Here is a 22,705-nt window from a genome sequence, read left to right as displayed (position 1 = left end):
CAAAACATCCAGTAAATCCAAGACACAATGAGAAGATCAATCCTAGAAATAATAGGTATAGAGAGAACTAAGACTCCCAAATTAAAGGGCTGGTAATTATTTTCAAGAAAATTATAGAGGAAAACTTCTGTAACTTAAGGAAAGAGATGCCCATTAACATACAAGAAGCCTACGGATCTCCAAACATATTGGACCACAAAAGAAATTTCTCCTGTCACATAACAGTCAAAACACCAAATATGAAAAACAGAAAGATTATTAAAAGCAGTAAGAGAAAAAGGTCAAGTCATATATAAAGACAGACCTATAAGAATGATACCAGACTTCTCAACAGAGACTATGAAAGCCACAAGATCCTGGGCAAAAGTCATACAGACCCTAAGAGAACACAAATGTCAACCAGGCTACTATATCCAGTAAAACTCTCAATTTCCATAAATGGAGAAATAAGGATATTCCATGACAAAACCAAATTTACACAATATCTCTCCCCAAAGATATTGTGTAAATATCTAGCCCTACAAAGGATTATAGATGAAAAACTCCAACATGAGGAGGGAAATTACACCCTAGAAAAGGCAAGAAAGTAATCTTGCAACAAATGTAAAAGTAGACATTCACAAAAATATGATTCCCCTTCTAATGACAAAAATAACAGGGAACAGTCCCTACTCCTTAATGTCTCTTAACATCAATGGACTCATTTCCCCAATAAAAAGACATAGACTAACAGACTGGATATGTAAACATTACCCAGCATTTTGCAGCATACAAGAAAAGCAGCTTAGTGACAAAGACAGACACTACCTAAGCATAACAGGCTGCGGAAAAAAAAAAATCTTTCCAGGCAAATGGTGCCAAGAAACAAGATGGAGTAGCCATTCAAATTTAAAATAAAATTGACTTTCAAAAAATTTTAAAAGATAAGAAAGGACACTTATACTCATCACAGGGAAAATCTATCAGGATGAACTCTCAATTCTGAATTTCTATGGTCCAAGTGCAAGGGCAAACACATTCATAAAAGAAACTTTACTAAAGCTCAAAGCATACATTGCACCACACATAGCAATACTGGGAGACTTCAACATTCTATGCTCAGCAATGAACAGATGGTGGAAATAGAACCTAAACAGAGACACAGTGAAATTAACAGAAGATATGAACCAAATGATTTAAGAAACATCTGTAGAAGATTTCATCCTAAAACAAAGGAATATACTTTCATCTCAATACCTCATGTTACCTTCTTCAAAACTGGCCTTGTAATTGGTCACAAAACAGGCCTCAATAAATACATAGAGGTTGCCATAATCCCATGCATCCTATCAGATCACCACCTATTAAGACTCCTTTCCCAAAACAACAAAACAGAAAGTCCACATATGCATGGAAGCTAAACAATACTCTTCTCAATGCAACCTGGTCAAAGAAGAAATAAAAAAGAAATTAATTACGTTTAAGAATTTACTGATAATGAAGGCACAACATACTCAAACCTATGGGATACAATGAAAGTAGTGCTAACAGGAAAACTCATAGCTCTGAGTGCCTGCAAAAAGAAATGGGAGAGAGTATACATTAACACCTTGACAGCACACATGAAAACTCTAAAAAAAAAAAAAAAGAAGCAAATACACCCAAGAGGAGTAAATGGCAGGAAATAACTACACTCAGGGCTGAAATCAATCAAGTAGAAACAAAATGAATTATTCAAAGAAGCATCAAAACCAGGAGTTGGTTCTTTGAGAAAATCAACAAAATATGTAATCCCTTAGCCAGAGTAATCAGAGGGCAGACAGGTAGTATCCAACTTATCAATGACAAGCAAAACATAACAATAGAAATTGAGGAAATTAAAAAAATTACTTATCAGAACCTACAACAAATGTTATACTCAACAAAACTGGAAAAGCAAGAGTAAATGGACAATATTCTAGACAGATTCCACATACCAAAGTTAAATGAGGATCAGATAAACCATCTAAACAGCCCCACAACCCCTAAAGAAATAGAAGCAGTCACTAAAACGTCTTCCAACCAAGAAAAAGCCCAGGACCAGATGTATTTAGTATACTTCAAACAATTCCACAAAATAGAAGCAGAAGGAACTCTACCCAAATCACTCTTTGAAGCCACAATCACACCCAAAAATTCTACCAGAGAACTCCTAAACCTGATAAACAATTCATCAAATAGCTAGATAAAACTTAACTCTATCAGTAGCTTTCTCCTACTCAAAGGATAAACAGGATTAGAAAGAAATTAGGGAAATGATACCCTTCACAGTAGCCACAAATATTATAAAATGCCTCAGTAGAGCTCTAACCCAGGAAGAGAAAGATCACTATGAAAAAACTTCAATCTCTGAAGAAAGAAATAAAACATCTCAGGAGATGGAAAGATCTCCCATGCTTATGGATTGGCAGGGCTAATATAGTGAAAATGACCATCTTGCCTAAAGCAATCTACATATTCATTGCATTCCCATCAAAATTGCAATTCCATTCTTCATTGAATTAGAAATAGCAATTTGCAAATTACTTTGTTATAAAAGACCCAGGATAGCTAAAACTATTCCCAACATAAATGAACTTCTGGTGGAATCACCATCCTTGACCTCAAGGAGTATTACAAAGCAATAGTGATAAAAAAAAAAAACTGTATGGTATTTGTACAGAGACAGGCAGGTAGAACAATGTAATAGAATTGAAGACTTAGAAATGAACTCACACACCTATGGTCACTTGATCATTAACAAAGGAGCTAAAACCATCCAATGGAAAAAAGACATTTTTCAACAAGTTGTTCTGGTTCAACTGGAGGTCAGCTTGAAGAAGAATGCAAATTGATCCATTCAGAAGATCGTCCGAAACAAAGATCAGATCTAAGTGAACAAGGACATCCACATAAAACCAGATACACTCAGGCTAATAAAAGAGAAAGTGGGAAGAGCCTTGAACACAAGGACACTGGAGAGAATTTCCTGAACAGAACACCCATGGCTTAAGCTCTAAGACCAGGATTCAGCAAATGGAACCTCATAAAACTGCAAAGCTTCTATAAAGCAAAGGACACTGTCAATCAGTGAAAATGGCAACCATGAGAATGGGAAAAGATCTTTACCAAACCTACATCCAACAGGAGACTATAATCTAATATATACAAAGAACTCAAGAAGTTAGACTCCAGATAATTAAAGAAACCTATTAAAAAATGGGGTATTCCAGTGAACTAGACTGGTGGGGGGAGGGCGGCAATGGGGGGAGGGTTGGGAGGGGAACACCCATAAGGAAGGGGAGGGGGGAGGGGGATGTTTGCCCGGATACCGGGAAAGGGAATAACACTCGAAATGTATATAAGAAATACTCAAGTTAATAAAAAAAATGGGGTATAGAGCTAAACAAAAATTCTCAACTGAGGAATACTGAATGGCTGAGAAATACCTAAAGAAACGTTCAACATCTTTTAGTTATCAGGGAAATACAAATCAAAACAATCCTGAGATACTATTTCATACCAGTCAGAATGGATAAGTTCAAAATCTCAGGTGACAACAGATGCTGGCTAGGATGTGGAGAAGTGGGAACACTCTTCCATTGTTCTCAGAAATGCAAGGTGGTACAACCTCTCTGAAAATCAGTCTGGTGGTTCCTCAGAAAATTGGACATAGTGCTACCTGAGGACCAAGCTATACAACTCCTGGGCATCTACCCAAAAGATTCTCCAACATGTAATAAGAACACATGCTTCACTATGTTTATAGCAGCCTCATTTATTACAGTCAGAAGCTAGAAAGAACCCATATGTCCTTTAACAAAGTTATGGATACAGAACGTATGGGACCTTTACACAATGGAGTACTACTCAGCTATTAAAAACAATGACTACATGAAATTCTTAGGCAAATGGATGGGACTAGAAAATATCCTGAGTGACAACCCAGTTCCAAAAGAATGCACATAGTATGTACTTACTAATAAATGGATGTAGCCCAACAACTTAGAATACCCAAGAAACAATTTACAGATTATTTTAAGCTCAAGAAGAAGGAAGATTTAAATCTGGATGCTTCATTTCTTCTTAGAAGTGAGAACAAAATACTCATGGGAGGAAATACAAGGACAAACAATGGAGTAGAGACTGAAGAAAAGGAGACTGTCCAACCTGGGGATCCATCCCATATGCAGCTACCAAACTCACTCACTATTGCTGATGCCATAAAGTGTTTGCTGACAGGAGTCAGATATGGCTGGCTCCTGAGAGGTTCTGCCAGACCTCTATTGATACTGATGTGGTTGCTTGCTTCTAACCATTGGACTTAACAAGGGGACCCCAACGAAGGAGTTAGAGAAAAGACTGAAGAAGCTGAAGGGCTTTGCACCACCATAGGAAGAACAACAGTAACAACAAACCAGATCCCACCAGATCTCCCAGGGACTGAACCAGCAACCAATATGTACACATGGAGGAACCTATTACGCTCCTCACATATGTAGCAGAGGATGCCTTGTCCAGAATCAATAGAAGGAAAAGCCCTTTGTCCTTTGAAGTCTTTTTTTCCCCACTTTAGGGGAATGCTAGTATGTTGAGGGGAGAGTGGGTGGGTGGGAGTGGGAGAATCCTCATACAATCAGAAGGAGGGGGAGAGTGTATGGGAGAGGGTTTAAGGGGGATAACATTTGAAATATAAATTTATAAAATACTCAAAAAATAAAAAATAAACTCAACAACTGTAATTTTATATGAAAACTTTTTGGATAGATTGGGTGCATGTTCTGAATTTACAAATTAACTGATCAACCATTTGAAGAAGACATTGTTTCTCCTTTATAATGAGTGTGTGTGTGTGTGTGTGTGTGTGTGTTTTGTTTATTTTTGTTTTTGTTTGTCTCACAAACTTTGGGGAAGAAATGGTTTATTTTAGTATGTAGTTTGATGTCCACTAACCTAGGAATATCAGGACAGAAATTCAAAGCAATTATCATAAAGTTAAAAAGACATAAAGTTATCCATATATTCTGGAGTAATCTTGATTACTACGTTGTTGAGACTCTTTTCTTATAGTAGCCTGCACCACCATTCCACAGGTGGAATAAGACATAGTAAGCTGAGCCTTTCCATATAAATTATCAAGAAAGAAAATGCATTAAGGCTTTTCCACAAATCAGTTTTGTAGACATATTTTCTTAGCTGTTATTCTATCTTCTTAAATGACCCCATCAGTTGCCAAGTTGGCATAAGCCTAGCCAGCACAATCTGCAAGATTCATTTTACAAAAGAGTGCTTAGATTGACATATGTGGAAATACTTAACTAAGTTCAATTAATAGAAAAATAAGTTAAATTTTCTAAAAAACTGTTTTTCATATGATTTATATGTATTTTTGTGGTTCCAAAGTGCTTGTTTTGTCTGTATTTCATGAAAATGTGAGACTTACTTAGTTGACAGCAGATGGTTCTTTCTCACATAAAAGTAATGATGTAAGATTTATTAAATTGTTGTTTAGCTCTCAAATGATCCTTGTTATAGGATTTGAATGATCTTCTGTGGTTATTTTGCTGTATCAAAATAAAACATATGAAGCATAAGAAATAAAGAATGAGAAATACTTTTTTGTGAGGGAAGAAGGAAATTATATCTTTTCTACTGAAATGTTTCTTCCTCTTCTTTTCCTCCTCCTCCTCTTCCTCTTCCTCCTCCATTTTCTTCTTTGTATTACCTTCTATTCTAAGTAGTCAGCTATGTCAAGAAGATATTGGATATCCCATTCCTAGCCTTTGACTTTCAGAAACTTGTGAAATTAACAATAAACACATAGTTTATACTTTATATGAGATATGAATGACTACAGAGTTAGATTGTAGTACTCTCTATGAAGAGTTGAAAGATTATATGTTCTGAATCACTGGTGGTAATGGAAGGGTAAGATTTTCTTATGTCATACTGTGTATTGACTCATGACAGAATATGCCAGTTCTCTTGAGTAATATGCTCTCTTGCTATTAATTAGGAGAACTGGAGAATGGAACCACAGGTCTGTTCACTGATGCAACTTGAGGATACAAACTTGAGGCTTATCAACTTGATTATTGTTTAAAAAAAGGGAGATGATATTCTTGGATTGAGAGATACCCCTTTGTTTCTGCGGGTATGTCAAAATACCCAGCAGAATCCAAATATGTTCTATCATATTGAAAAAGAGAATGCCCATCAAGTGGTCAAAAAGATCTTTCAGAAGAATGTATGAAGCCTGTGATGGAAGCACAAAAGATTTAGTATTTTTCTACCATGCAAATGCTAAGGTATTGCTTTGAAGAATCATAGCACTTAGAAAAGTAATGAGGAGTCAGAAGAATATGTTAAACTATTATCCAAGAGAATGAAGAAAAGTAAATAAACAAAACAGAACATTGTCATTATATGTATGTTGTTCTTTCTGGGGAATTCTCATTCCAAGTGTTAATCCAGAAAAAAGGTCAGAAAACATAAATAAATATAAGTATATATATATATATATATATATATATATATATATATATATATATATATATAAATTAGATAGTATAGGATAAAGAATTAGAAAGATAGAGTTATAGATTGAATGTAGGAATTTGGAACAATTATCATGTTATACGGGTGATTTATAACTTTCAGACCATTAGAGAAAATTTGAGTTGTGTCAGCTTTCAATTCTTACTTTGTTCCTTCCCAGTATCTCATGTGAAATATTAATGATATATGTTGCACTTCAGGAACTGTACCTATATTTTAGGACATATATACAGCTAATGATTTGTTTGAAAGGTTGTTGCTTTTGATAAATACTTTGTTTTCATCAGCTTAAAACCACATATAAAAGAGAGACAGGTAAGAAAATAAGAATTATCAATATAATTTACAGAACTTTTTAAAAGATATGACTTAAAAGTTTAAACAAATTATTAAGGCATGCACAAAAGTTAAATGAGGGTACAAGGACAATATGTTGGTTAAACACAAATAGAGAAATAAATGAACTGAGATAATTTGACTTCTCTATAGATGTTTTCGTGATAATGCTAATGTAATACTCTTTAGTAATATCAAATAAACTATTGCTTAATATGGAAGACAATGTACTACTACATCATTTGTAAAGACTTGGCACAACTACTCTGCAAATCAATCTGGCAATTCCTTTGAAATTTGAAAGTATCTCTACCTGAAAACTCAGCTATATTACTACTGGAAATATACTAAAAAGATGTCCTTCTAGACCACAAAGACACCTGCTTCACTATGTTCATAATAGCCTTATTTGTAACGTCCAGAAACAGGAAACAACTCAGATGTTCCTCAACCGAATGATGGATACCCATACTGGGGACCCATATTGAAGAGTTCATGCAAATGGATAGAAGAGGAAAATATCATCCTAAGTGTGGTAAACCAGGGCCAAAAGGACATGCATGGTATGTGCTGACTGATAAGTGGATATTTGCAAAAAAGTTAAGAATACTCATGATACAACTCACATACCATAAAAAAATTAACAAGAAGGAAGGCCCAAGTGGGTTAGGAGGGGAAAAATAATTCAGGGAAACAGACGGAGGGAAGAAATTGGGTAAGTGTGTGTGTGTGTGTGTGTGTGTGTGTGTGTGTGTGTGTGTGTGTGCGTGTGTTGGGGGTAACAGAGGAGCAGGATCAGGTATAAGGAGAAACAGGAAGGAAACATAAATGAATGAGTCTAAATATGCAGCATTTGGGGTTAAGGGACAGGGGGAACTTCTAGAATGTCCCGGAGACCTGGGATGTGAGAGGCTACCAGAAGTCAATGGGGGAAGACATTAGCTGAGAATGACTAACAGTGGGGAGATGGAACCCGAAGAGGTTATCTCCAGAAAGACATGGACCCTAGTTGAGGCAGGGGGCCATCCACCCATTTTCAAAAATTTTAACTTTTCCTCTCTATAGAAATGTAGAGACAAAATTGGATCAAAGACTGAATGAAAGGCCATCCAATGACTGCCCCAACTTGGGATCAATCTCATGCATGCACACCAAATCCTAACATTATTACTGAGTCCATATTGTTTGTACAGACAGGAACATGGCACGGCTGTCCTCTACAAGGCTCTACCAGCAAATGACTCAGACAAATGCAGATAATTATAGTTAACCATTGAAATGAGGTTGGGGACCCATACTGAAGAGTTATGAGAAGGACTAAAGGAGCTGAAAGGGATTGCCACACCATGGGAAAAACAAAAACAGTGTCAATTAACCAGACCCCTCAGAACTCCCAAATACTAAGCCCAAACCAGGCAGCATACATGGGCGGGTTTGTTGCCCAGGGCACATATGTAGCAGAGGACTGCCTTAAATGGCCTCAATGAAATAGGATGCACATAATCCTGTGGTAATTTGATGTCCCAGGGAAGAGGGAAACTGGGGTAAGTTGAGGTCCAGGTGGGTAGGGGATGGGTGAAAAAGTTTGGGAAGGAGGACTGGGAAGAGGGGGAACTTTTAGACAATAAATAATTAAAATAATTTAATAAAGATTTTTAAAAAGACTTGGTAAAATTTTAATAATTTCAGGAAATCACAATGCTGTGATAGTTGCATATGGTTTCAGGGGATGATGATGGTAAATGAATAGACCTCTGATGGAGAGAATTACAAGCAACATTTTATTTACCAAAATACCCCATTTTAGTTGTCTGATGTATTTCAAATCTTTAAGAATCATTTGGTGCTCAATCTTCATAAATGTTCACAATTTCCTGGTGTATTTGCTGCAGGTGAGCAATATGGACATAGACCCTGAACAGTAGTTTAACTTAGTTTTGTCATGGAAAATCTTTTTTTCTCCATCTATGTTAATTGAGAGTTTTGCTGGATATAATAGCAGGACTGGCATTTGTGTTCTTTTGGTTTCTTTATGACATTTGCCAAGGATCTTCTGGCTTACATAGTCTCTGGTGAAAACTCTGATGTAATTCTGAAAGGTCTGCTTTTATATGTGACTTGAACATTTTCTTTTACTGCTTTGAATATACTTTTTGTTTTGTGTATTTGTGTTTTTGTTACACATATTTACTGGCCATTTAAGTTGGGAGCCTGCATTTTCTTCTAAACCTATTATACTTAGTTTGACCTTCTCACTGTGTCCTGGATTTCATGGATTTTTTTTTTTGACTAGGAGCTTTTTGCTTTTTACATTATCTTTGATGGTTGTGTCAATGTTTTCTAGGGTATCTTCTGCCCTTAAGATTCTTTCTTCTATTTCTTGTATTCTGTTGGTGATGCTTTTGTCTATGACTCCTGATTTCTTCCCTGGTTTTTCCATCTCCAGTTGTCTCCCTTTGTGCTTTCTTTATTGTTTTTATTTCCATATTTTTAAAAAAAATGGATGACTGTTGCTCCAAAAAAAAAAAAGTTTTTCCCTGTTGGGCATTTTCCTGTAATTCTTTAAGGAATTTTTGTGTGTCCTCTTTAAGGATTTCTACTTGTTTACCTTTGTTGTCTTGTATTTCTTTAAGGAAGTTATTTATGCCCTTCTTAAAGTCCTCTATCATCATCATGAGATGTGATTTTAAATCTAAATCTTGTGTGTTTGGAAATCCAGTATTTGGTTTGGTGGGAGAATGGGCTCTGATGATGCCAAGTATTCTTGGGTTCTGTTGCTTAGTTTCCTCTCCTTGCTTCTTGCCATTAGTTGGTCTCTGGTGTTAGCTTGTCTTGCTGTTTCTGACAGTGGCTTGACCCTCCTCTAGGCCTGTGTGTCAGCACTCCTTTAGACCTGTTTTCTTTCAGCCAGATCTGGGAACTAAGAGCTGCTTCTGGGTTTATGTGACCTGAAGCCTCAGACAGGTTGCATGGCTCAGAAGAATTTGTCTTACTACTGTCAGGTGTATAGGCACTCTTGGCAACTGGCTTTCTCTCTAGGTGTAGGCAGAAACTCAAAGGGTCCTGCCCCAGAGGGCACAGAGGTCATTAGGCAGGTTCCTATTCCATCAGGAATATGGGCAGAAGTATTTTTCTCCTCTGAGTTCTCAGTGTTGTTTGCACTTCTGAGGGTCCAGTTCTCTCCCCCAAGGGATTTGGAAGCAGAGAGTTGTGGTACTGGTTCACATCAGTTCCTTGTGCAGGCAGAGACCAGCAGGTTCCTCCTGTTGACTGCTCCTATATTCTGGTATCAAGAAGCCACTAAGCAGGTTCGTCTTGGGCCAGGAATGTGAACAAGTAGTGGCCTCCTTTGAGTTCTCAGGTTTCTACTAATCTAGAAGCAGAACATCATGAACCCATCCCTTTATTGATGTAATTTCTCTTGTCTGCTCATAGCAGCTTTTGTGTCTGCATTCATAGCTACTGAGAGTTCAAGGATATAATGGCCTAGTCATTTCAAGAATGTACAGATTCACAGCAAGTCATGGACTCAGAAGATTGAAAAATATAATTGCAGGCTTTTCACTCATGCCTAAATTTTCCTAAGTAATGAGTCTGAGAATTCTATATCAATAAATGCCTAGGCTCATTTGGAACATTTCCACTAACGCATAACTCAATTATCTCATTTAAATTACTCTGAGTCATGCCACATGGCTAGTTACCTCTTTTTCACTTTCACGTGCCCATCTTTTTCAGAGTTCATAGCAAATTTACCATAGGAGCCTATTTTCCAGTATCCTATGCCAGGAAGTCCCACAGTCTCAAAAATATTTGAGTGCCCTTCATAGACTTTTCAGTCGTTTCACTTGCTGATTTAATCACTTACCTTCTCCCTCTTCATAATTTATTGATTGTTATTTTATTCTAAATAAAAAAAACATTTTACTTTGGCATGTGAAAATCTCCTTTAAAATTGCTGCTGATTGATAACCATTCCTATATTGTCCAGTAAAGGAGGAGACTTTTAGATTGTCCTTAATAAAGGAGAACACTTTAATTTAATATAACAATGAGCCCTCTGTTTCCATGGTTTCTACATTTTATACTCATCCAAGTAAAAGAAAATAATATTTTAAAATAATACTTTATACATATGTAGTCATTTCTGCTATAATTGCACAGGAAAAAAGTACCCCAATTGAAGAACTGAATCCACTAGATTGGCCTGTGAGCATGTCTATAAAGCATTTTCTTTATTGATCTATCTGACATATGATACTCCAGTTCAATGGAGATAGTACTGTTACTGGGCAGCTGGCCTGAACTTAAGTCTAGGAAAAAGATGCTGAGTAACATTCTTCCAGGATAGTGACTTCATTCTCTGCTTGAACCACTTTCCTATCTTCTCTCCATGAAAAGCCACCTGGAAATGTACACCAAATTGACCCATTCATTTTGTTTCATTTTGTTTGATTTTTTTTAATTGAAAAAGCAATGTTTTGTTTAATCACAGTAAAAAATAACATAAAATGTTTTATCACCGAAACAAGAATAAAAATGGGATACCCTGCACTGCTTACAAATGATATAATCAGTCCAGCAATTGTTCAAAGTTGAAGATACTGTGCATCAGCCTCAAGCAAACTTTACACTGCATAATAAATATAGTGATGGTGTCCTTGACCTACGTCCTCCATAAGGAATATTACTTATATCTTAATTTTGTGATTTACAAACTTGTTAGTTTGTTTCTAGATCCTGCTTAGCAGTATTTTACTACACAAAATATGATGATATTCTACAGGTAATACTGAAGTTATAGTACTATTTTAAATAATTAGACTATTAATCTGTCTGATGTCAAAATAAGGCTTATGATTCATCTTTTCTCTTAAACAAATGAGTTTTTATGCATACTCCATAGTTCATTCTTTTTCTTTTGATTTAAGAATCACTTTTTCTTAACATGTTTATAAAGTTGTATTTTCAAATCCATCCCTCTTCTGATAGAAACATGAAATGATTTTATATACTTTAAATTGCAAATTTTTACAATTGAGTTTATTCTGTTGTTATTCCTAAGGTAGCTTTTGAAACTATATCACATGCCTGTCTGACTCTTTGGTTCTATTGTTCATTCTCTACTAGGGAGTCAGGAAATTTAAGCATTTCTCCCTTCTTCTCCAATACCTGATTCTATTCATCCTTTATCTCCTCTCCGTCCTGTTCATCCAAAATCCTTCTGACCTTCTACATCCTGACATTATTTTGTTCATTCTTCTAAATAGGACTGAAGAATCCAACCCTTTGTCTTCCTACTTCTTGAGCTTCATATGGCCTGTGCATTGTATCATGGATATTTCAAGCTTTTTTGCCTAATACCCAGTTCACAATGAGTACATACAATGGTGTTTTTGTTGCTGTTTTTCTTGTTGTTGTTGTTGTCGTGGTTGTTGTTGTGTGTGTGTGTATGACTAGGTTACCTCACTCAGGATGATATTTTCCAGTTCCATCTATGTGCCTAAGAATTTATTGAAGTCATTGTTTTTTCTTTTTCTTTTTTTCTTTTTTTTTTCCGGAGCTGGGGACAGAACCCAGGGCCTTGCACTTCCTAGGCAAGCGCTCTACCACTGAGCTAAATCCCCAACCCCCGAAGTCATTGTTTTTAATTGCTGAGTAGAACTCCATTGTACAAATAAACCACATTTTCTGTATCCATTCCACTTTTGAGAGAAATCTGTGTTCTTTCCAGTTTCTGGCTATTAGAACTAAGGCTGCTATGACCATAGTGGAGCATGTAGCCTTCATATATGTTGGAACATTTTTAGATACTCAGGTAGTACTATGCCCATTTTTCTGAGGAACTACCAGACTGCTTTCCACAGTGGTTGTACCAGCTTGCAATCCCACCAACAGCAGAGGAATGTTCCTCTTTGCCAACATCCTTGCCAGCATCTGTTGTCACCTGAGATTTGAATCTGAACTATTCTGACTGGTGTGAAGTGGGATCTCAGGGTTGTTTTGATTTGCATTTCTCTGCTGACTAAGGATGTTGAACATTTCTTTAGGTACTTTACAGCCATTTCACAGTTCTCAGATAAGAATTCTTTGTTTAGCTCTTACCCCATTTTTTGAGAGTTAATTTTAAATTTTTATTCATAATTTAATAAAAGCCGTGCGATTCTTTTTGATTTTCTTTGTTTGTAGAAAATACTCGTCTCAGACACTTCCAGTTCTTCTAATTGATCCATCCACTCAACTTTGTACTCTCTTTGTTGGTTTGTGATTATTTCCTATACTGTATTTCTTAATACTTCTATTCTTAAAGTGTCTTGAAACTTAACCTAAAAGAAGACTCCCTGTTTTATGTCATTATAAAATGAAAATCACAATCATCACTTTGGTAAATACTGTTTGCTTTTTTCCAGAAAATTTCACATGAAACTTCTGAAAAATAGTTTTCTTTTCTTTTCTTTTTTTTTTATTTTTTATTATTAACTTGAGTGTTTCTTATTTACATTTCGAGTGTCTTTCCCTTTCCCGGTTTCCGGGCAAACATCCCCCTAATCCTTCCCCCTCCCCTTCTTTATGGGTGTTCCCCTCCCCATCCTACCCCCATTGCCGCCCTCCCCCCCAACAATCACGTTCACTGGGGGTTCAGTCTTAGCAGGACCAAGGGCTTCCCCTTCCACTGGTGATCTTACTAGAATATTCATTGCTACCTATGAGGTCACAGTCCAGAGTCCAGTGTTAGTCCATGTATAGTCTTTAGGTAGTGGCTTAGTCCCTGGAAGCTCTGGTTGCTTGCCATTGTTGTTCATAGGGGGTCTCTAGCTCCTTCAAGCTCTTCGAGTTCTTTCTCTGATTCCTTCAACAGGGGTCCCGTTCTCAGTTCAGTGGTTTCCTGCTGGCATTCGCCTATGTATTTGCTGTATTCTGGCTGTGTCTCTCAGGAGCGATCCACATCCAGCTTCTATCGGCCTGCACTTCCTCGCATCATTCATCTTGTCTAATTGGATGGCTGTATATGTATGGGCCACATGTGGGGCAGGCTCTGAATGGGTGTTCCTTCTGTGTCTGTTTTACTCTTTGCCTCTCTATTCCCTGCCAGGGGTATTCTTGTTCCCCTTTTAAAGAAGGAGTGAAGCATTCACATTTTGATCATCCGACTTGAGTTTCATTTGTTCTAGGCATCTAGGGTAATTCAACCATTTGGGCTAATATGCACTTCTCAATGAGTGCATACCATGTGTGTTTTTCTGTGATTGGGTTACCTTACTCAGGATGATATTTTCCAGTTCCAACCATTTGCCTACGAATTTCATAAAGTCATTGTTTTTGATAGCTGAGTAATATTCCATTGTGTAGATGTACCACATTTTCTGTATCCATTCCTCTGTTGAAGGGCATCTGGGTTCTTTCCAGCTTCTGGCTATTATAAATAAGGCTGCGATGAACATAGTGGAGTACGTGTCTTTTTTTATGTTGGGGCATCTTTTGGGTATATGCCCAAGAGAGGTATGGCATGATCCTCAGGCATGAGCACGGGAGATCTTTCCATCTTAAGAGATCGTCAATTATTTCTTCAGGGACTTTAAGCTCATGTCATAGAGATCTTTCATTTACTTGGTTGGAGTCACAGCGAAATAGTTTATATTATTTGTGTCTATTGTAAAGAGTGTTATTTGTCTAATTTCTTTCTCAGCCCATTTATCCTTTGAGTAGATGAAGGCTACTGATTTGATTTAGTTTCCTATTCAGCCCCCTTGCTGAAGTTATTTATCAGGTATAGGATTTCAATGATGAAAATTTGGGGGCCACTAATGTCATATTATCTGCAAATAGTGATGTTTTGACTTCTTCCTTTCCAATTTGAATCTCTTTGACATTCTTTTGTTGTCTTATTGTTCTGGATAGAATTTTGAGTACTATATTGAATAGATAGAGAGAGAGTGGACAGCCTTGTTTGGTCCCTGATTTTACTGGGATAGCTTCACGTTTCTTTCCATTTAGTTTGATGTTATTGGTTTGCTATATATAGCTTTAACTAATGAATGAAACTTGCTTTCCTGACCTCTCCAAGTCTTTTAAATTTAAGGGGTGTTTCATTTTTTCAAAGTCTATCCCAGCATCTATTGAGAAGATCATATGTTGTTGTTTTTTTTTAATTAAGTTTAAGTGTTGGATTACATTAATGGATTTCTATGTATAGAACTGTCCCTGCATTCCTAAGGTGAAGCCTGCTTGATTGTGGTGACTGATCTTTTTGATGTGATACTGCACTTAGTTTGTGAAAATTTTATTGAGTTTTTTTGCACCATTATTCATGAGAAAAATTGTTATGATGTTCACTTTCTTTGTTGGATCTGTATGTGATTTAAGTGTAAGTTTAATTATTGGTTTACAGAACAAATTAAGCAGTGTTCCTTCTGTTTCTATTTGTGGAATTGTCTCAAGAGATTTGGTATTTTTTAAGGTCTGAAAGAATTCTACGTTAAAACCATCTGGTCCTGGACTTACATTTTTTTGGGGGGTTGGGGTACTTTTAATGATTGCTTCTATTTCATAAGTGGTTATGTGACACATTATATGGTTTAACTTTAGTACCTGTTACCTGTCTTGAAAATTTTTCATTTCATCAAGAGTTTCCAGTTTTGTCGAGTATAGGCTTTTGGAGTAGGATCCAATGTTTTTTGGAACTACCTTGATTTCTGTTGTTATGTCTCCCTTTTCGTTTTTGTTTTTGTTAATTTGAATACTTTCTCTGTACTCTCTGGTCATCTGGCTAAGGGGTCATCTATCTTTTAGATTTTCTTAAAGTACCAGCTACTGGTTTTGTTGATTCTTTGTATAGTTCTCTTGGCCTCTACATGGTTGAGTTCTGCTTTGAGTATATTTTCTGCCTTCTATTCCTCTTGGATGTATTTCCTTCATTTTGTTCTATAGCTCTCAAATGTGCTGTTAATCTGCTAGTGTATGCTCTCTCCAGTTTCTTTTGGAGGTTCTCAGAGCTATGAGTCTTCCTCTTACCACAGCTTTCTCTGTATCCCACAAGTTTGGGTATTTTGTGCCTTCATTTTCATTAAATTCTAAAAAATCTTTAATTTCTTTTTTGACCAAGTTATCATTGAGTACACCGTTGTTATCTTTCTGCTGTTTTTCTTGTTATGGATGTCCAGCTCATGGTTAAAATACAATTTATAATCAAGCCTCCACACTTTTCTTCTGACTGTTTTAGTTCCCTTCATTTATTTTTCTACATCCTATGAAATTCCAATATTTGTATCTTCAATTAAATCAACCCCCATCCTATTGATAAACTGAAGATTTCTTTATTAATTACTGAAAATCATTGAACACATTAATGTTGAATTTATTAACATTAGATTCATAAACTTAGATTTCCAACTTATAAAGTACCTATTCACTAAATTCTACACTATTTTCAGAAATTATTTAATAAACATGGAATGATTTTCATACTAATGTAACTTCTCTAATGTAAAGTGCTTGCCATTTGTCAGTGACCACTTGTGCATTTATCAAAGCATCAGTACCTAACAATCTTTATTGAAATGGATTATCAAGTTATGGCTGTAACTAGGTTTACTACCATGACCACCACAATAAACTAGTAATAGATGGGATGCCAGCCCTTTTCCAAAGGGAAATAGAGAAGTGGACCTGGAACAGAAGAGAGGTGGTCTAGGGGACGAAAAGTATGAAAAAAGGGGGAAACTAGCTTTGAGATATATTGTGTTAGAAAAGGATTTAAAAAAGAAAAGAAAATTTAACCCGAGTTGCACAATGTAAAATAAAATAAAATAAAATAAGATAGACATTACATTCTGCAAACTAGTTATCTGGAAGTAATTTCATTGTCAGTTTACAAAATTTTATTTGATCATTCTCTGAGTTGGAGAGCAAGAATATAGGTAATTCTAGAAGGTTGGAATGTAGCTGGTAATAGTATGTATTGGTCGAAACTGTAAGAGTAACTTTTATTCCCTGATATAATTGTCATCGTCCAGGCTTCTTGCTGACTAAGCTTTTTTTTCTTGCTCTTTCTGAACTCTGGCTGGCTGGTTCAACTCAGCTGTTCTGGCTCAAATTCATCTCTAAGGTAACTGACTCAATCTGGCTTCTCTCAGCCTCTCACTGAATTGCTCTGCTTTGCCTCAAACTGACTCTGGAAATTCATTCTAATATTTGGATCGTTTTTGTTCTCTGGCTTTAATGGCCTGTGCAGGAATTGACAAATGAACTCAACTTCATTGAACTATACTCACGGCACTGACTCCCACTGACTCCCAACTCAACTTGTTCCTTCTGTCTATGGTACACTTAAATAGCTGCTTATGAGAGATGAGTATAACTTATTTCTGAGTCATTTTGGCAAATTTCACTGATTCTCTGCTTTGCCCCTCAATTAATACTTCTTTGCTTGATACTAAAGTTGAATACTAAGTGCATGTCTGTACTGTACCCAGATCACACAAACCTAGAATATCTTTGGATGTAATCAGATCAACCATATTGCTGGATTAATTCCTCTGGACTTAAGAAATAGTAACACACAATTCCAAGATATTAGTAACAAGGTAAAATCAATAAGCAGATGAGTAGAATCCTTCAGACAATGAAAAGTCCTTTAGATAAACTCTTTAAGAGTCATTCTGGCATTTGATTAAAAGCTGAAATTGTTACAGGAAGAAATAGAATTTGGGAAAGAATTTGAAAATGTCATTGTTTACACTCATGGTTGATATCTGCTAGGGATAATGAGGAACATGTAGCCATAAAGAATATTAGGTGGTTAACAAACTTTGTCCAAGAGATCTTTAGTAAGGGCTCCATAAAGCAGGACAGTAAGTAATTTGGAATACACTCACACACACACACAAAGACACACACACACACACACACACACAAACACACAATATATGTAGTATGTATGTATGTATATATGTATGAATGTATGTATGTATGCATGTATGTATATATTGGGGCAGAGACTCAGAAGGTAAAGGAATTTGCCTTGCTAGCCTCCTGACCTGTGTTCAAAATCTAAAACTCAATAAATGTTGTAGAGGACTGACACATACAATTTATAGACACACACAGAGAGAGAGAGAGAGAGAGAGAGAGAGAGAGAGAGAGAGAGAGAGAGAGAAAGGCAGAGAGAGAGAGCAATATACATTCCAAACTACTGTAGTTACTGGGAGAGTCGCAGATAAAACAAAATGGTTATAAAATGTTTAAGTTATATATAATGTTTCTGACTTTCTTTTTAAATATTATTGAAACAGAGGAGTTATTATAATCATAACACTCTGATGTTGGAACAGCATTCTGTTTACATGGTGGGGGGTCTTTAAGTAGTCTCTGGCATAAGAAATTTTAGAACATGAATGTGCTGTGAGAAAAGCATCATTTCTATTTCTTTGCATGTATTATAAAACTTATTCAGACCTTTTATCATTTGCTTAAATTCTTCCCTTTTTCATTTTTAAAACATATCCAGAAATCTTAGTCTTCATTCATAAACCTTTTTAAACTAAGCATAGTTCTATTCTATTTCATTTTTATATGATGAGACATGGTAAGATTAATACATGCATTTAGAATCTTTTTGACAAAGGTCTAAATCAAAATTACATATATAGCATGATTAAATATATAGTATAGATACATATAAATTGATATTTCTGGTACACATATTACTATGCTATTATGCATTCCAAGTTCTCAGAAAAACTGACTAAACAAGAGAGTAAAATATTTTCTTGTGTTTCGTATCATTCAAATACCGATCTAACATGACTCTGCTTTGGGTTTTGAATATGTACACATAACAGAAATAGAGAAGACATAAAGAACAGCGTAGTATCAAACTAATATTTTCTTTCCTTTTAAACTCTGTGTATTTATTTATTTTTATGTTTATGCGTACACTGCCATTCTCTTCAAACACACAAGAAGAAGACATTGGATACCGATACAGATGGTTGTGAGCCACCATGGAATGGTTGGGAATTGAACTCAGGACCTCAGGAAGAACAGTCAGTGCTCTTAACGGTTAAGCTGTCTCTCCAGCACTAAACCAATATTTTCTACATTTAGCAGCAATCAGATAAGGAAGCTCTGTTGAAACTGAGATGAAGAACTTGCTGAATGTTTATCTTTGCAGTGTTCTCTATACAGACAGACTTCCTATTAGACATACCCCTAAAGACATTTAACATCCTGGTATAAATCTTAGTAGCCTCTGTAGGAAATACTTTGCCTTTCAGTTGTCTTTGAAGGCATACTGTTTATATTGTTGTCTATTATGTTGTTCTCTTTTCTTCCTGTTATTGAATTACTGAACAGCTTAAGCTAGGAAAGGAGAATTTAAAGGAAACATTGAGAAAATATACTTATTTTAAAGTGAGAAGGTCAAATTCCAGAACCTGTACCAGTTTTCAGTGAGCATGAACAGAACACGAGAATTTACCAAGATAATGTATACACTAAACACGTTGGCTGTCCTGTCTTCATAAAAATAGTAAAATGATAATAGCACATATTCAAAGCAGAATGAGATGACTGTAGTACAAATGGGATACTCACTGTCAAGTCCAGTGACAGGGCCAAAATATTTGGCAGAAGAAAATGTAAAGCACAGATGAAAGGAGAAGAATCTAAAGAAATCAACCGTGGAAGACTGGAAATTCTCTGATCTGATAAGCAAGATGTATTTACCTTATTACATTGCAGTAGAGACACCAAGAACACATTACATGTATTAATTATTACATAAACAAGGAACCCCACGATGGAATCTTTGAATAGGCAAGACTAAAGGGTGTCCACTGGGAAGGGTCTTCTGTTTGTTTATTTGTTCGTTTTACTTTTATTAATCAGATTGGTCAAAAATAGGGATAGATAGTAGAAACACATCTTTATGAGCCTCAATTTACCTTGTGAATATGGGATAACAAAGAGACCAACACACTGAATGGAGAAAAAAGGATTAAGAAGACTCAAAAGATTGTAATAATGGATTTATGATGAGTAGATTCTTTAATATGAGCACAAACTAAGAAAGAAAGAAAAAAGGGGTAGAACATGGTAGTACAAAGGGGAAAAAAGTCGCCATGAAAACATTACCAAAAATGTTAACAGACCCCAAACAACAGGGGGAAATCTAAGAAGATCCACCATAGCCACAATACCCTGGCAAAACCTTAGGGGAAATCCCTAAAACCCGAACTAAATACAAGGTATATTAGAAAAAGGTAGCCACATGAGGGATGAAGAGTCAGATCTAGACAGGCCTGACATGAGTATCTCTAAGTAGAAGATTTTAAATAATAGAGTTAGTAAAAGAAGCAACAGAAAGGGGAGTATCACAATATTAAAGGGTTTTGTTTATTTGTTTCAGTTGTTTTCAAAGGGTAGTGTAAAGAAGGTATCAGAGAATAAACAGGATTAGTTATAATTGTTTAGAAATCTATTGCAATAAATCTTTTAAAAATATTGAAGTTTTAAACTCGAATTTAGTCACATACACAAGAATGTAGATTTCCCAAGGATAAGCTTATTCTAGCCCTGTATGCCATAAAATTAATTAAATAATACTCTTTTTTTCACATTTTTATTGGTTACTTTTTTTTTTAATTTATTTAATACTTAATAATAATTCTTTGGTTTCCGGGCAAACATCCCCCTCCCCCCTCCCCTTCCTTATGGGTGTTCCCCTCCCAAACCTCACCCCATTGCCACCCTCCCCCCATTGCCGCCCTCCCCCCAACTGTCTAGTTCACTAGGGGTTCAGTCTTAGCAGGACCCAGGGCTTCCCCATCCACTGGTGCTCTTACTAGGATATTCATTGCTACCTATGAGGTCAGAGTCCAGGGTGAGTCCATGTATAGTCTTTAGGTAGTGGCTTAGTCCCTGGAAGATCTGGTTGCTTGGGATTGTTGTACATACGGGGTCTCGAGCCCCTTCAAGCTCTTCCAGTTCTTTCTCTGATTCCTTCAATGGGGGTCCTATTCTCAGTTCAGTGGTTTGCTGCTGGCATTCGCCTCTGTGTTTGCTGCATTCTGGCTGTATCTCTCAGGAGAGATCTACATCTGGCTCCTGTCGGTCTGCACTTCTTTGCTTCATCCATCTTGTCTAATTGGGTGGCTGTATATGTATGGGCCACATGTGGGGCAGGCTCTGAATGGGTGTTTCTTCAGTTTCTGTTTTAATCTTTGCCTCTCTATTCCCTGCCAAGGGTATTCTTGTTCCCCTTTTAGATAAGGAGTGAAGCATTCACATTTTGATCATCCGACTTGAGTTTCATTTATTCTAGGCATCTAGGGTAATTCAAGCATTTGGGCTAATAGCCACTTATCAGTGAGTGCATACCATGTATGTCTTTCTGTGATTGGGTTAGCTCACTCAGGATGATATTTTCCAGTTCCAACCATTTGCCTACGAATTTCATAAAGCCGTTGTTTTTGATAGCTGAGTAATATTCCATTGTGTAGTTGTACCACATTTTCTGTATCCATTCCTCTGTTGAAGGGCATCTGGGTTCTTTCCAGCTTCTGGCTATTATAAATAAGGCTGCGATGAACATAGTGGAGCACGTGTCTTTTTTATATGTTGGGGCATCTTTTGGGTATATGCCCAAGAGAGGTATAGCTGGATACTCAGGCAGTTCAATGTCCAATTTTCTGAGGAACCTCCAGACTGATTTCCAGAATGGTTGTACCAGTTTGCAATCCCACCAACAATGGAGGAGTGTTCCTCTTTGTCCGCATCCTCACAAACATCTGCTGTCACCTGAGTTTTTTTTTTTTTATTCTTTTTTTTTATTAACTTGAGTATTTCTTATATACATTTCAAGTGTTATTCCCTTTCCCAGTTTCCGGGCAAACATCCCCCTCCTCTCTCCGCTTTCTTATCGGTGTTCCCCTCCCCACCCTCCCCCCATTGTCCCCCTCCCCCCAACAGTCTAGTTCACTGGGGGTTCAGTCTTAGCAGGACCCAGGGCTTCCCCTTCCACTGGTGCTCTTACTAGGATATTCATTGCTACCTATGAGGTCAGAGTCCAGGGTCAGTCCATGTATAGTCTTTAGGTAGTGGCTTAGTCCCTGGAAGCTCTTATCTTAGCCATTCACACTGGTGTGAGGTGAAATCTCAGGGTTGTTTTGATTTGCATTTCCCTTATGATTAAAGATGTTGAACATTTCTTTAGGAGTTTCTCAGCCATTCGGCATTAGTCAGCTGTGAATTCTTTGTTTAGCTCTGAACCCCATTTTTTAATAGGGTTATTTGTCTCCCTGCGGTCTAACTTCTTGAGTTCTTTGTATATTTTGGATATAAGGCCTCTATCTGTTGTAGGATTGGTAAAGATCTTTTCGCAACCTGTTCGTTGCTGATTTGTCCTAACCACAGTGTTCTTTGCCTTACAGAAGCTTTGCAGTTTTATGAGATCCCATTTGTCGATTGTTGATCTTAGAGCATAAGCAATTGGTGTTTTGTTCAGGAAATTTTTTCCAGTGCCCATGTGTTCCAGATGCTTCCCTAGTTTTTCTTCTATTAGTTTGAGTGTATCAGGTTTGATGTGGAGGTCCTTGATCCACTTGGACTTAAGCTTTGTACAGGGTGATAAGCATGGATCAATCTGCATTCTTCTACATGTTGACCTCCAATTGAACCAGCACCATTTGCTGAAAATGCTATCTTTTTTCCATCGGATGGTTTTGGCTCCTTTGTCAAAATCAAGTGACCATAGGTGTGTGGGTTCATTTCTGGGTCTTCAATTCTATTCCATTGGTCTATCAGTCTGTCTCTG

This window comes from Rattus norvegicus, chromosome 13, assembly GCF_021556685.1.
Source record: "Rattus norvegicus strain SHRSP/BbbUtx chromosome 13, alternate assembly SHRSP_T2T, whole genome shotgun sequence".
NCBI lineage: Eukaryota > Metazoa > Chordata > Mammalia > Rodentia > Muridae > Rattus > Rattus norvegicus.
This window is presented reverse-complemented; position numbering follows the sequence as displayed.